Source organism: Hyla sarda, chromosome 5 (assembly GCF_029499605.1).
Source record: "Hyla sarda isolate aHylSar1 chromosome 5, aHylSar1.hap1, whole genome shotgun sequence".
NCBI classification, from domain to species: domain Eukaryota; kingdom Metazoa; phylum Chordata; class Amphibia; order Anura; family Hylidae; genus Hyla; species Hyla sarda.
In genome coordinates this window covers 343191844-343204919 of record NC_079193.1, presented here as the reverse complement: position 1 = coordinate 343204919, position 13076 = coordinate 343191844, and the positions used below count along the sequence as shown (strand labels likewise).

General features: G+C 43.0%; 1 protein-coding gene across 5 annotated transcripts in view; it reads left to right on the top strand.

Annotated features, from left to right (window-relative positions):
• ANGPT1 (angiopoietin 1) overlaps nt 1–13076 on the top strand; it is a 368410-nt gene that overhangs the window by 119101 nt on the left and 236233 nt on the right. The window contains exon 1 of one of the 5 annotated variants that reach the window (XM_056522587.1): nt 2519–2536. The exons of the other annotated variants lie outside the window; for them this stretch is intronic. The gene's annotated coding sequence lies outside the window, so the exon portion shown is untranslated. Of the gene's footprint in view, nt 1–2518; nt 2537–13076 lie in introns of those variants that run through there. 5 annotated transcript variants of the gene reach the window in all.

The window sequence follows — 13076 nt, the reverse complement described above, 5'->3', positions numbered from 1 at the left end:
TCCATGCTGAATGACTGGCGACCACAGCCCCCACGCCCCTCCATTCATGTTCATTCATGTCTACCTACTAGCCGCCACAGACCCTCTCATACACAAACGAAGAAAAAAGTACACCATATAGCACACACCCGATCTCATGAATATAACCATCTTTATTGATTTAACACAAGACATCATTTACAACATGTCCAATCAGACAAATCCCTGTTAAAAACATTTAAAAGACACATGAGTGCCTCTCCCAGGGCACCTGTATGTATAGCGTCTCCTGCACTGCCTCAAAAACCATATTAGTGGCTATTTGCAGAGAATACCAATTCCAGAACAAATACAAATGTATAAATCTACCCCCACTAACAGATGTTAACAATAATACGACCTGACAATCAGCAATCCCACAGTTAAATGTAGGGGTAGGATGGATACTGGAGGTGCAAAAGTCAGACGCAGTAAAGTTAGTAATGGTGAATCAGGTGTCCTCCTGAACCCCACACGTTCCGTCACGGGGTAGCACCCCAGTACTAATGTATTGTAGCTGAGCCTGCTTGTGTTTTAGTGTCTTACACCCCCTACCATAGACATAAATGGAGGGGGCATGGCATGACATCACGTACACAGAAGCTCCAAGCTTCCGTGTTCCGGATGCCGCCACTGCCGGCCCGGAGATCGCGGGGGGCCCTAGCGGCGGGACCCCTGTGATCAGACATCTTATCGACTATCATTTGGATATGAGATAAGATGTTTTCCGGTGGAGTATCCCTTCAAAAGAGAAGGTTTCATTAAAGTGTACGCTATCTAAGGTTTAAAAATTCCAAGGTTTAAAAACTTTTGACATGTTATAATGACATGTCAGAAGTTTTAATCAGTGGGAGTATGGGTGATGATACTCTTCCCCCACACACTCGCAAAAACTAAGCTTAGCTGAGAGCTATCCCCCCCCCCCCATTTCTGCTTGGTTCTCCCTAAAAAGCCAAATGAGTGGTGTACAGAGGTCATGGGCTGTTCCTGAGGACTACTATAGTGTAATCCCAGATTTGCTATCTAGTGGCTTGCTGGCATTGTTACACTGCCTCAACATGTTTTAAAGGGTTACTCCACCCTAGACATCTTCAAAAAGCATAGGGGATAAAATGTTTGATAGCGGGGGTTTGGCTGCTGGGACCCCCACGATCTAGGGCCTGGCACCTCGGTGTTCTGAACATTATGTTCAAAATGCTGGTTTCGGGTGCCTGTGGTCATGATGTCATGCCCCCTACGTTTATGTCTATAGGAGGAGGCGTGACGGCTATGGTCGCGTGATAGGGGATACGATGGATAGGTGGTGGAGTACCCCTTTAATACATTGTCCTACTTAGTATTAAAGGGGTGCTCTGCCCCCAGGCATCTTATCCCTAATCCAAAGGAGATAAGATGTCTGATGGTGGGGGTCCTGCCACTGGGGACCCCCGCAATCTCCGTGCTGCACCCAGGGTAGTTTAGAGAGTTGGGTTCAGCACCTGAGGCTCGGCATGTCACGGCCACACCCGCTCATGATGTCACGGCCACGCCCCCTCAATGCAATTCTATGGGAGGGGGCGTCACGAGCGGGGTGAGACTGTGGCGTCATAAGCCTCCGCGTGGCATCTCCAGTCATCTAGAATGGAACGAAGTTTGCTCCGTACATTGGATATCTGGGGTGCCGCAGCCGAGATCTCCAGCTCAGACATCAGACATCTTATCCTCTATCCTTTGGATAGGGGATAACATGTGTAGGGGCAGAGGGGCTTTTATTGTGCATGTTATATTATTACATACAAATTCTGCAAGATTCTTACAACAAATAGGTTTCCTCCTGCTGGTGTTTCCAGGCGACCCTGTCTCAGGTACAAAAAACTAGAACCCATGGGTCTTCATCTAAGCATCTGGCAGAATGTTTTAAGACTTAACATAGCTAAATAATCATCTCTGACATGAACTACATGTGTAATCTCCATAGAAGTCTCCTTACGGGAAAGCATTTTATGTCAAGATGGACGGAATCGAGTAGGGTTTAAGAGTTTAAGTAGATGTTCCATTTAGATCTAACAATTACAATTTGTCATGGTTGAAGACGTTTAGCTTTAAAGCATAGTTAGATTGCAGTCCGTGTCTGTCTTAGTATTGCCACAGCGGCATCACATTCTCTAATTGGCACGTCTCCATGCTGGCAGCCTGGGAATAACACTGGCATTCTATAGCTGTGCACTGACCTCAAAATGGGCCCCGGTTTCACTGTAAGACGAGTTTTTTCTTTTTCAGGGAAAGATGTATCAAGGCTATTTATGTTAATGTACTTATTATTTTCTTGCAGAAATGTTCCCTAGTCTAGTACATTAGGCTTTATCTTTTAATATGAAACTTTTTCTGTAGTTTAAGAGTTTTATGATGTTGCTAAAGTTTCAAAATCTTTCATAAATCCAGAGCCCCGAACAGCATTGTGAATTACCGAACATTCATCTAGTGTGACCCATAAAGACCCTCTGCCAAAAATCACTGCATCAGAGGTGACAACACAAAGGTTTGTATGAATGGAATCTGTCCCAGCAGTCAACACATCTTATTTGCTGCAAAGTTATTAGAAGTAACTAGCAGAGAATCTGCTAGAAATATTATTACTGAATGGCATTCCATATGAAGTTTAAATTGGAATACCTAGAAAGAGTATGAATAAGTAGGGATTAGGGTTATTCAGCTGAGGGTTGACCTAAAAACTGTATATACATATATCCCGGACTCAGTATACAGTTCCGTCTACTGATTTGAATATACTTAGGAATCCTATAAGAGACATGGATATTCAACAGCAAAACAAAAGGTTGCATGAACATAGAAGCAGATATTTATTGTAAGAGCAATTCGACTATGGAACTCTCTGCCTGAGGAAGTTGTCATAGTGGATGCACTCAAAGAATTTACAAGGGGCCTGGATATCTTTCTTGAGTGAAATAATATTATTGTAACAATACCAGTTGGTCACAAGATGGCAGAAATTGACGTCACTTTTCCTGGGTACCTTCTAGTACTCAAATACCCCCAGGACTTACAGTAGAGCCAAACTGTGTAACAATCAGACCCTTGCAAGAACAAATATATGAAATCTCATCAGTATATGAAAGAACCTGAAGGATGATGGTAAAGAATTATGGCACCAATGAATTATGAAGATTATGGTCAAGATGGAAGCAAATAATGAACAAACCTATAAAAAAAAAAGTAGCTATCCTCGAATGTTTCCCAAGGTCTATCCTTGTACAGTGACCATAACACCAGACAACACTGACCCTCACTGACCCCATAATTTCCTTAATGGAAAATGAAATCTACAAGAGTAATAAAAATAGGATCCAGAGACAAAAACGACTGAGCAGTACAGAATGGCTGAGCAGTACTGAGCCAAGGATTAAATGAAAAAAGGTTAAACGGGCAAAAACAACATCAACTACATAATACAGGTACAAGGATTCACAGGAATCCAGAACCAACTGGAATGACTTAGAACAAAACTAGGCAAGAACTACAATAAATACTAGGTTCTAAAGTACAGAAATACTCTATAATGCGCACCACACTGCAAAAGTCATGGATCTTTGAAACTAGGGTAAGCAAGCAAAATTATGGTTTGACAGATTTGAAATAGGGTAGGACTTTTTGCCTATAATAATGACTATTGGTTTCTGCCTTTTGCCATCTGTCTTTTTGACACCCTTTGGATCAGAATGATAGGCTGCACTGAATGGACTTATGTTTCAACAATATAAACTATTTACTCTAAGATAATGGGACATTTGGCTTGATGAAACCGTTCTAAAAAAGATTAAATGGGTTCCCTATGTTTTCAATAATCTATACAGCGGTCCCTTAAAGGAGTACTCGGGAATATGAAAATGTATCCCCTATACTAAGGATAGGCGATAAGTTTCAGATTGCAGAGGGTCTGACCACTGGGACCCTCCGCGATCTCCTGTACGGGGCCCTGGCTCTCTGGCCAAATAGCGCTTGTCAACCACCACACGAAGCGGCGGCCAACATGTCCCCTCAATGCAGCTCTGTGGTAGAGCCAGAGATTGCTGAATGCAGGGCTCCAGCTCTCCCATAGAGTTGTATTGAGGAGGCGTGTAAGCCGCAACTTTGTGCGGTGGTCAAACACACCCCCTTTCTGCGGACTGTCAGGGCCCCATACAGCAGATCGCAGGGGGTTCCCAGCACTCAGACCCCCCGCAATCTGAAACTTATCCCCTATCCTTAGGATAGGGGATAAGTTTTCATATCTCTGTTTGTCAAATCATTGTTTGTTAAAACCATTGTATGTTAGCACCATATCTCTATGGAAAACTGGTAATTGGTTCTGAAGCCCCAAAATGTTATTAAACAGGAAAAAGTGACAATTAAATAAAACATAAGCAGAAAACTAATATAGATAAAGCAAGTCCATACATATAAAAATAAGAAAGATCTGCTTGGAGCTGTAATCACTGTCTATGTAGAGGACAGGAGCTTCTTCAGGGTCCTGTACAGTACACAGTGTCCTAAAAAAGTAATATGGAGGCGCCCTCACCTGGTGTCCAAAGGAGCAGCTATCCCTGGCACAGGTAAAGAGTAGTACAGAACATGTAATACCTCCCTGTACTGTAGGGGGGCTCCACCAGACACCAGTCAGTGCATGCACTTCAGTAATACAGGGGTTTTACTAGTAAATGCCCATTCTGATTGGCCAGATCTTTCAGCCATTGACAGGATTTGCAGATCTGGACTGTCTGTAGCATTGTATGTTGTGTATGGTTTCAAGTTACAATGGACCAGAAAAGACTATTGTGTGTTAGAAATATTGTAACCTTAGGCCATTTCAAGTTTGGGGATCACTGTAATAAGCTGCAAACAAACAGTGGAAGGCATTTAGTTGAGAGGGAAGTGTGGTGGACCACCGGTGAATGGCGGGACCACGGGTGTAGCGGTGAGAGTGGTGGGATCAGATGGTATTAACCTCAGGAGCAAGATGTTTTTAACCCCTAGTGTTCGTGACACCAGTGTGGTTTTAGGGTTCCACAACACCACACACCCAGCTTCTCCGCTATCCCAGTTGCTAGTAGTGAAATGAGAATCCACAACCAGTTATGGTCAAACAGAGGCTTTACTGAGTATAAGACAGATGGCATTATCTTCACAGCTAAGGCCAGATTTCACAGAGAGGTGGCCAGGACCCAGAAGGACCTCACAGCTTGCTGGACCAATATACTTGTAATTAACTTGACTTGAGATTGGACTTGACTTGACTATGTGCAGGACTTAACTAGTTTCAGTGACAGCAGACATAGACTTGAGACTTACTGGAATGACTGTAGCTTTTGGGGTCTTGCAGATGCTGATCACTTGCACTGAGATTTCTGGTGTTTGCTGTGCTCAGTAGCAGTTAGAATCTGAGATGAATTGTAATGGCCGCCCCTTTATATAGTGGGGGGCTGGACTAAAGCCCATTGGTCAAGCTGCGGGACATAGGTTAAGCTGGTGCTCTCTGGGAGAACATGTGACAACAAATCATGTGACTACATAACATAACATGTGACAGACTCACACAGGTCCTTGAGACCTCCCACAGTACCTCTGTACTACCTATACATAAGGATACTGTCTAGGCATTAAAAAGTGATATACACAACATTCTGTAAACAACAGGGAGAGACCATGCAGGGGAGCCCCCCAGGTCACTGGAAAGGTAGTACAGGACCATGTCCTGTACTGGGACATTACAGAAGCATATTTATTAGGATGCTTCCACACTGCACAGTCCTAAACAGAGTATATATTTAGTATGTTGTATGTAGGTTCCCATGTGGATACAATAAACTGTATATATATAGTTGGGATCAGAATGTGCACAGTAGCAAACAAGATTGGTGGTAATCTTGCAAGATGGTCTTGATTTTAATGCATAGTCAAGAGAAGTGTTTCCATGTGACAGCTAAAGAACACGGACATGATATTAGAAGATCAAAGTTAGTCACCATAAGGCCCAAATCAGACATAAATTCAAACAAAGAGGTATTTGGAAAGTCTTATCCTCTCAGGTGTGTAAAGGAACCTTTGGAAGGTCTCTTGACTAGTAAGAATATTAAGATTGTAACAGTATATAAAATGCATTTCTGTATCTTGACATCAAGAGGAATACATCAGCATCTGTACATTATCTACAACAGTATAAGAAATAGATCAACATGGTTTGCATTATATTATTGGATAGATAACAATGATAAAGCTGGAGATCAAAAAAGACCTACACCAAGCAAGGTCCTGCCAACAAGATGGTGCTGCGTTCCGTTCTGAACTGTATTTAAGTAAATGGAATTAAATAGATCCTGACTAGTCCACAGCACTTAGATAGATTATCTTGTAGTACGTGATACTGTATATTTTCATAAAAGCCGACACAATGTTTCACCATGTGAGATTTATATTACCTTATCCAGCCTGCGGCCAAACGTGTACTTACTTTTCTATATAATAGAAATAATAAAGTGCATAAGTTATATAAGTGCAGATCGTCCGTCAGGTTTTGTGCTCGTAGTTCATGTTTATACTATAGGGCAGTGTTACCCAATCAAGTCGCCTTCAGCTGTTGCAAAACCAGGGGTCAAGTCCTGGGGAAAAAAGTGTGGGAACTCACCTAAGATTTCTACTTAAAGGGCTATTCCAGGAAGAAAAACTTTATATATATATATATATATATATATATATATATATATATATATATATATCAACTGGCTCCTGAAAGTTAAACAGATTTGTAAATTACTTCTATTAAAAAAGCGTAATCCTTTCAGTACTTATGAGCTTCTGAAGTTAAGGTTGTTCTTTTCTGTCTAAATCCTCTCTGATGACACCTGTCTCGGGAAACGCCCAGTTTAGAAGAGGTTTGCTATGGGGATTTGCTTCTAAACTGGGCTTTTCCCGAGAGGATTTAGACAGAAAAGAACAACCTTAACTTCAGAAGCTCATAAGTACTGAAAGGATTACGTTTTTTTAATAGAAGTAATTTACAAATCTGTTTAACTTTCTGGAACCAGTTGATATATAAAAAAAAAGTTTTTTTTCCTGGAATACCCTTTTAAGGGATTCTTGCTAATTGGAAGTGTTCCTGTTATAGAAAAAGTGCAGAAACTCAGTTCCCATGCATTCCTGCAGGACTTCAGCCCTGTGCAAAACTACAACTCCCAGCATGCCCTGACAGCCGTTGGCTGTCCGGGCATGCTGGGAGTTGTAGTTTTGAAACAGCTGGAGGCACCCTTGTTGGGAAACACTGCTATAAAGGACGACAGCCCCATAGACTTACATTTTGAGGCTGTCCAGGTCACATGACACGGGGCTGGAAGAGAATTACATTTCTCTACGCTTGTTCTTGTGGTCGGTCTGACTCCAACTCCAACCGATCAAAAATGTTGATACGTCTCTTTGACATATCGATTTTTTTTTCATGGCAGTGCCTAATTAAATGGGCACAGTCAGATTCAAAAACGTATATGTTGCACATTTTGGCAAAACATTAATCCTTTCTAATATACTTCAAAAATGTGATTTTCTTTTTATAGAAATACAGTAACCCCCCGAAATGCGATGGCCCCGACATATGATCAAATCGACATATGATGGCCTCTCAGAGGCCATTGCATGTCGATGTCAGCATCGACATACAATGCTTTTATATGTCGGGGCCATCGCATTCACAGCGCAAAATGCTTAAGCTTCTGTCGGATAGCAGTTTAAGCATCCCACACAGGTTTACTTACCTACTCCCGCTGCTCTGGGTCCACTTCGCGATCCTCTGGAGTCTTCTGCATCTTCTCCAGGGTCCGGGCCTCGCTTTCCGGCATCGTTATTACGTCGCTGCGCACGCCGGCCCGGTGCAGCAACATAATAACGTCACCAGAAAGCAAAGCCCGGACACCGGAGAAGATGCGGAAGAAGCCGGAGGATCCTGAAGAAGATGCCGGAGCAGCGGGACAGCATCGGGAGCCCCTGGGAGAGCATCGGGAGCGGTGAGGACGCGGTCCGGAGCGGCGGGGACAGGTGAGTATTAAATGCACTTTTTACATTGCACGAATCCCTCAACATATGATTACCATCGTATGTTGAGGGACCACTGTAATAGCTTATAAAATAAAAAGACCACTAGGGGTCCCCATACCACCCAGAACATAATCCTGTCCGGCTGCAGCATCATCCTTATCCCATCTGAAACACAGGCTGGGACAAAGTCCAGGAAGTGAGGGCGGGACTAGCACTCCTCTGTGCTCACTCCTGTCCTATCAGACAGCAGCATGAAACTAGAGAGGAGGGGGTTACAGAGCAGCCTGCAGTGATTGGATGAAGAGACCCAGCACAGCAGACTCAGGGAGGAAGTGAATGCATGGTGAGTGAGGGCGGGTTTAGTGCTTGCTGCAGACACGCCCCTTTCGAGAGCAGCGGATGACAGAATGAGCACCTGATAAGTACTGGAAGGATTACGATTTTTAAATAAAAGTAATTTACAAATCTGTTTAACCTTCTGACACCAGTTGATTTTTAAAACAAATTTCCACCGGAGTGCCCCTTTAATTCAAATAAATGGGGTGCCCATGTTATGCTCTGAAAGGCTAACTCTGCAGTTATCATTTTACAGCATCTTGGTGGAGAGGTGACCGTATGGAGGCTATCAGTCTATACAAATATGAAGTTTAGGGAACCTCTGTCCTGTATTTTAGAGTTTTTCTTATAGGGAGTAGGTTTTTAGTTCCTTGTTAATAATTCGAATAACATTCTGTGTTTTCTACATAAAGTTCTGTTCTTCTTCTGAAATTTATAGCAACTGTTTTCCAAATTACATGATGGGACCGTAGATAGCGAGCGATATCTTGCCAATGGACCCGCCAATGACCCTAATGAATCTCGGGATATTCTTAGCTAGAACAGGAAATAAGTTCTTTCTGTGGAAACGATCAGGTCTGATATCCAGAACGTTTACATTGATTCTCCAGAGCAAGACATTAAAATGTCCAGAAAGTCACAGAAGGGAATGGATGGAGACCATTTGTATCTTCTGAAATAATCCAGAAATTTCATGGATTATGTTTATAGTTGAGCTTGTCACTGATTCTTTTAATAAAAGTTTAAGTTTTATCGTCCTTGGGACCGATCCAACGAACACTGGATCCTACCTGAACATTATTAGTTGTACTGTTTGTTTGAATACTACAGAGAAAATTATTTTCTTTTTGGAACACAGAGCTCTCTGCTGACATCATGACCACAGTGCTCTCTGCTGACCCCTCTGTCCATTTTAAGAACTGTCCAGAGTAAAAGAAAATCCCCTTAGCAAACATATGCAGCTCTGAACAGTTCCTAAAACGGACAGAGATGTCAGCAGAGAGCACTGTGGCCATGATGTCAGCAGAGAGCTCTGTGTTGAAAAAGAATATAATTTCCTCTTTAGTATTCAGCAGCTACTAAGCACTAGAAGGATTAAGATTTTTTTTAATAGAAGTCATTTACAAATCTGTTTAACTTTCTGGCACCAGTTGATTTAAAAAGAAAGTTTTCCACTGGAGTACCCCTTTAATACATTTGGCACATTTTAATCCATTGTACAATAAATCTTTCTCCACATTTCTACCTTCAGTACATCTAATATACATCTAATATCTAATCATCCCTTGATAAAATTTGTGGTAACGAAATGTATGTCGGGGCTGGCAGGATCCAGGTCTTATAAGATGGGTAAGATATATTCATTGCCACGGATCAATTACCATTTATAGTGGGGAAGTGCATTAGAAAGCATGGTAGTCACTGGAGCCTGTGTACCAGCCGTCACCAGTAGGGGCACACTGCATTTTATATTACTATCTAGTGAGACATTGCATATAGCTGATCCCACCTTCTAAGTACAATATTGTGATCTATACTGTTTGACACCTTCATCCTGCTTTTATAAGTGGTCTGTCTTATAACATCTGTGTTTTAAACCATTTTAATATTGGATATAAATAAAAGTGACGTTTTTTGCAATGGCAATGCTTGGTTTCTCTTTTGCGGATAATGTCTTTTTTAAAGGGGTACTCCGCCCCTAGACATCTTATCACCTATCCAAAGGATAGGGGATAAGATGTCTGATCGCGGGGTCCCGCTGTTGGGGACCCCCGCAATATTGCATGCGGCACCCACCTGTTTCTTGTCCGGAAGCGCTGGAGGGTCTGGGTTGCGACCACAGGAACGGAAGACCGTGAGATCAGGACTCCGCCCCCCGTGTGATGTCACGCCCCGTCCACTAAATGAAAGACTATGGGAGGCGGCGTTCCGTTCCTGTGGTAGCGACCATGCCCCCTCCCATAGACTTGTATTGAAAGGGGCGGGCCGTGATGTCACGAGGGGCGGAGCGCCGGCCCCTGTATTGCCCGTCATTACGTGCAGAGCGAACTCACTCTGTGCTGTAATGATAGCGCAGTGCCGCAGCGGGGATCCCAGGGCTCCCCAGCAGCGGGACCGTGGCGATCTGACATCTTATCCCCTATCCTAGGGGATAAGATGTCTAGGGTCGGAGTACCCCTTTAAGTGTCTAGCTGACATTTATGTGTCTAGCTGACATCCACTGCTCAGGAAGAGGCATGTCTGAGACAAGTATTGAGCCCACCCTCACTCATTATGCATTCACGTCCTCCCTGAGTCTTATGTGCTGTGCTGGATCTCTTCATCCAATCACTGCAGGCTGCTCTGTAACCCTCTTCTCTTTTTTTTTTAGACAAGAGTCTGACAGACAGGACAGGAGTGAGCACAGATGAGTGCTATTCCTGTTCACTTCCTGGACTTTGTCCCAGCTTGTGATTCAGCTGAGACAAAGATGATGCTGCAGCCATACAGGATTATGTTCTAGATGATATGGGGACCCCCTAGTGGTCTCTTTTATAAGCCATGATTTCTATGAAAAAGGAGGTAAAAATGTATGAACTATATTAGAAAGATTAATATTTTGTCAAGATGTACAACATATAAATAGTTTTTGAATCTGACAGTGCCCATTTAATAGGACATCTTTTCACTATACAATGAATAAGCTTCATGTATTCAAAGCTGGAAATCCCTTTAGTTGGTGAAAATTATAAAATGTATTTGTGCTTGTGAGCCCTCACGGGCAGGATCCTCTCTCCTCTGTATCAGGCTGTCCTTTACTTTGTTCATGTCTATTGTGCTTAATTTTATGTTGTGATATATATTTTAATCCCTTATGTATGTACAGCACCGTGGAAATAAGGGTGTTCTAAAAAATCAATTAAATAAATAAACAAATAAATGCCTAGTATAATTACTATTAATAATAATACTACCGTATATACTCGAGTATAAGCCGACCCGAATATAAGCCGAGGCCCCTAATTTTACCCCAAAAACCCAGGAAAAGTTATTGACTCGACTATAAGCCTAGGGTGGGAAATACATCATCTCCCCCATCCTCATCCAGACCCCCGTCATCATCATCCCCCCCCTTCATCATCACCGCCTGTCAATCCCTTCATCAGTGGTCTTCAACCTGCGGACCTCTAGATGTTGCAAAAACTACAACTCCCAGCATGCCTGGACAGCCATCTGCTGTCCGGGCATGCTGGGTGTTGTAGTTTTGAAACCTCTGGAGGTCCGCAGGTTGAAGATCACTGCGGCCTTCGTCATCATCAGGAGCATTGATCCCTGTGCGACGTCGTCAAGGCAATGTCACTAGTCCAGGGCCCGGACCGAAGCACGGAGAAGAGCCGCCCCGGGGAAAATGGACAGCCCAGAACGACTAACCCTCCCCACCGGACGGTCCCCGCAGCATAGATGGCCCGGACCAGCTCACCCTAACTTCCCGCCGAGGGGAGGTGAGTTCAAAACAAAAGGGGGGGGGGGGGGGCTGGATGATGACGAAGGCCGCAGTGGTCTTCAACCTGCGGACCTCCAGAGGTTTCAAAACTACCACAACCAGCATGCCCGGACAGCCGATGGCTGTCCAGGCATGCTGGGAGTTGTAGTTTTGCAACTTCTGGAGGTCCGCAGGTTGAAGACCACTTATAAAGGGATTGACAGGCGGAGAGTTCACTCAAGTATAGGCCGAGTGGGGCGTTTTCAGCATGAAAAATTGTGCTGAAAAACTCGGCTTATACTCGAGTATATACGGTAATACAAAGTATAATAATGATAATAATAATAGTAGTAGTAGTAGTAGTAGTATTAGCAGCAGCAGCTGTTGCTGTTGTTAATAAAAATAATAATAATTTAATACAAGCTCCCACTACAGCCATAGCATATCTATACTTACAATACAAACACTTTCAAGTAATTGTTACTCTTAAAAAATGAAGAAAAATGTTTTTATGATATGAACCATAATATAATCCTGCCTCGGCCCCTTGGTGTCAGATTAAGCCTTTTACTTGCCAAATATCACAGGAATTACATTATTTTTAGCTTCGAGTTCAGCTGAAATGTTGCAGACTGATCTGTGGTCACCAAAGAAAATATTTGCATCTGTTGTTTTTGTACAAGTAAATATGCAGAATGTGTCTGGAACCTTGTAACCGCTGGAAGACTAAGGGGACAGGGGACTCCTCATGTAACATGTCCCACAGATTTATCACCTACACCGTGAAGAGGACAAGAACAGGGACAAAGTGATCAGTCCTAAATATTTCACAACCAATGGGGACAAAGCAAAATGTAAGGTATGTATTAACAATGCTTGTTCCTTACATAATCCTGCACAACAGGTTACAAGGCCCTTAGTCGATCTTTTCGAACTTCTCTGCCAAATAGCCTTAGGCCCATGGTTTTTGGCTGCACAAAACATCACAGTCCTGTAGAGAGGTCTCCTGAGCCCCCGTTGCTCTTGGATGACTGCTTTTCGTATATAGTCAACTGGGAACCTGTTGTGGCGAAAATCACAAGTTCTGCATACGTAGAACTTTATCGAGTGTTGAAAGCATGCATTGTAATTCCATGAACAACAATAGTCCATGCCAGAACGTATATGGCTTCCATGAGATCTGGCCTCCCAATGGGTGATC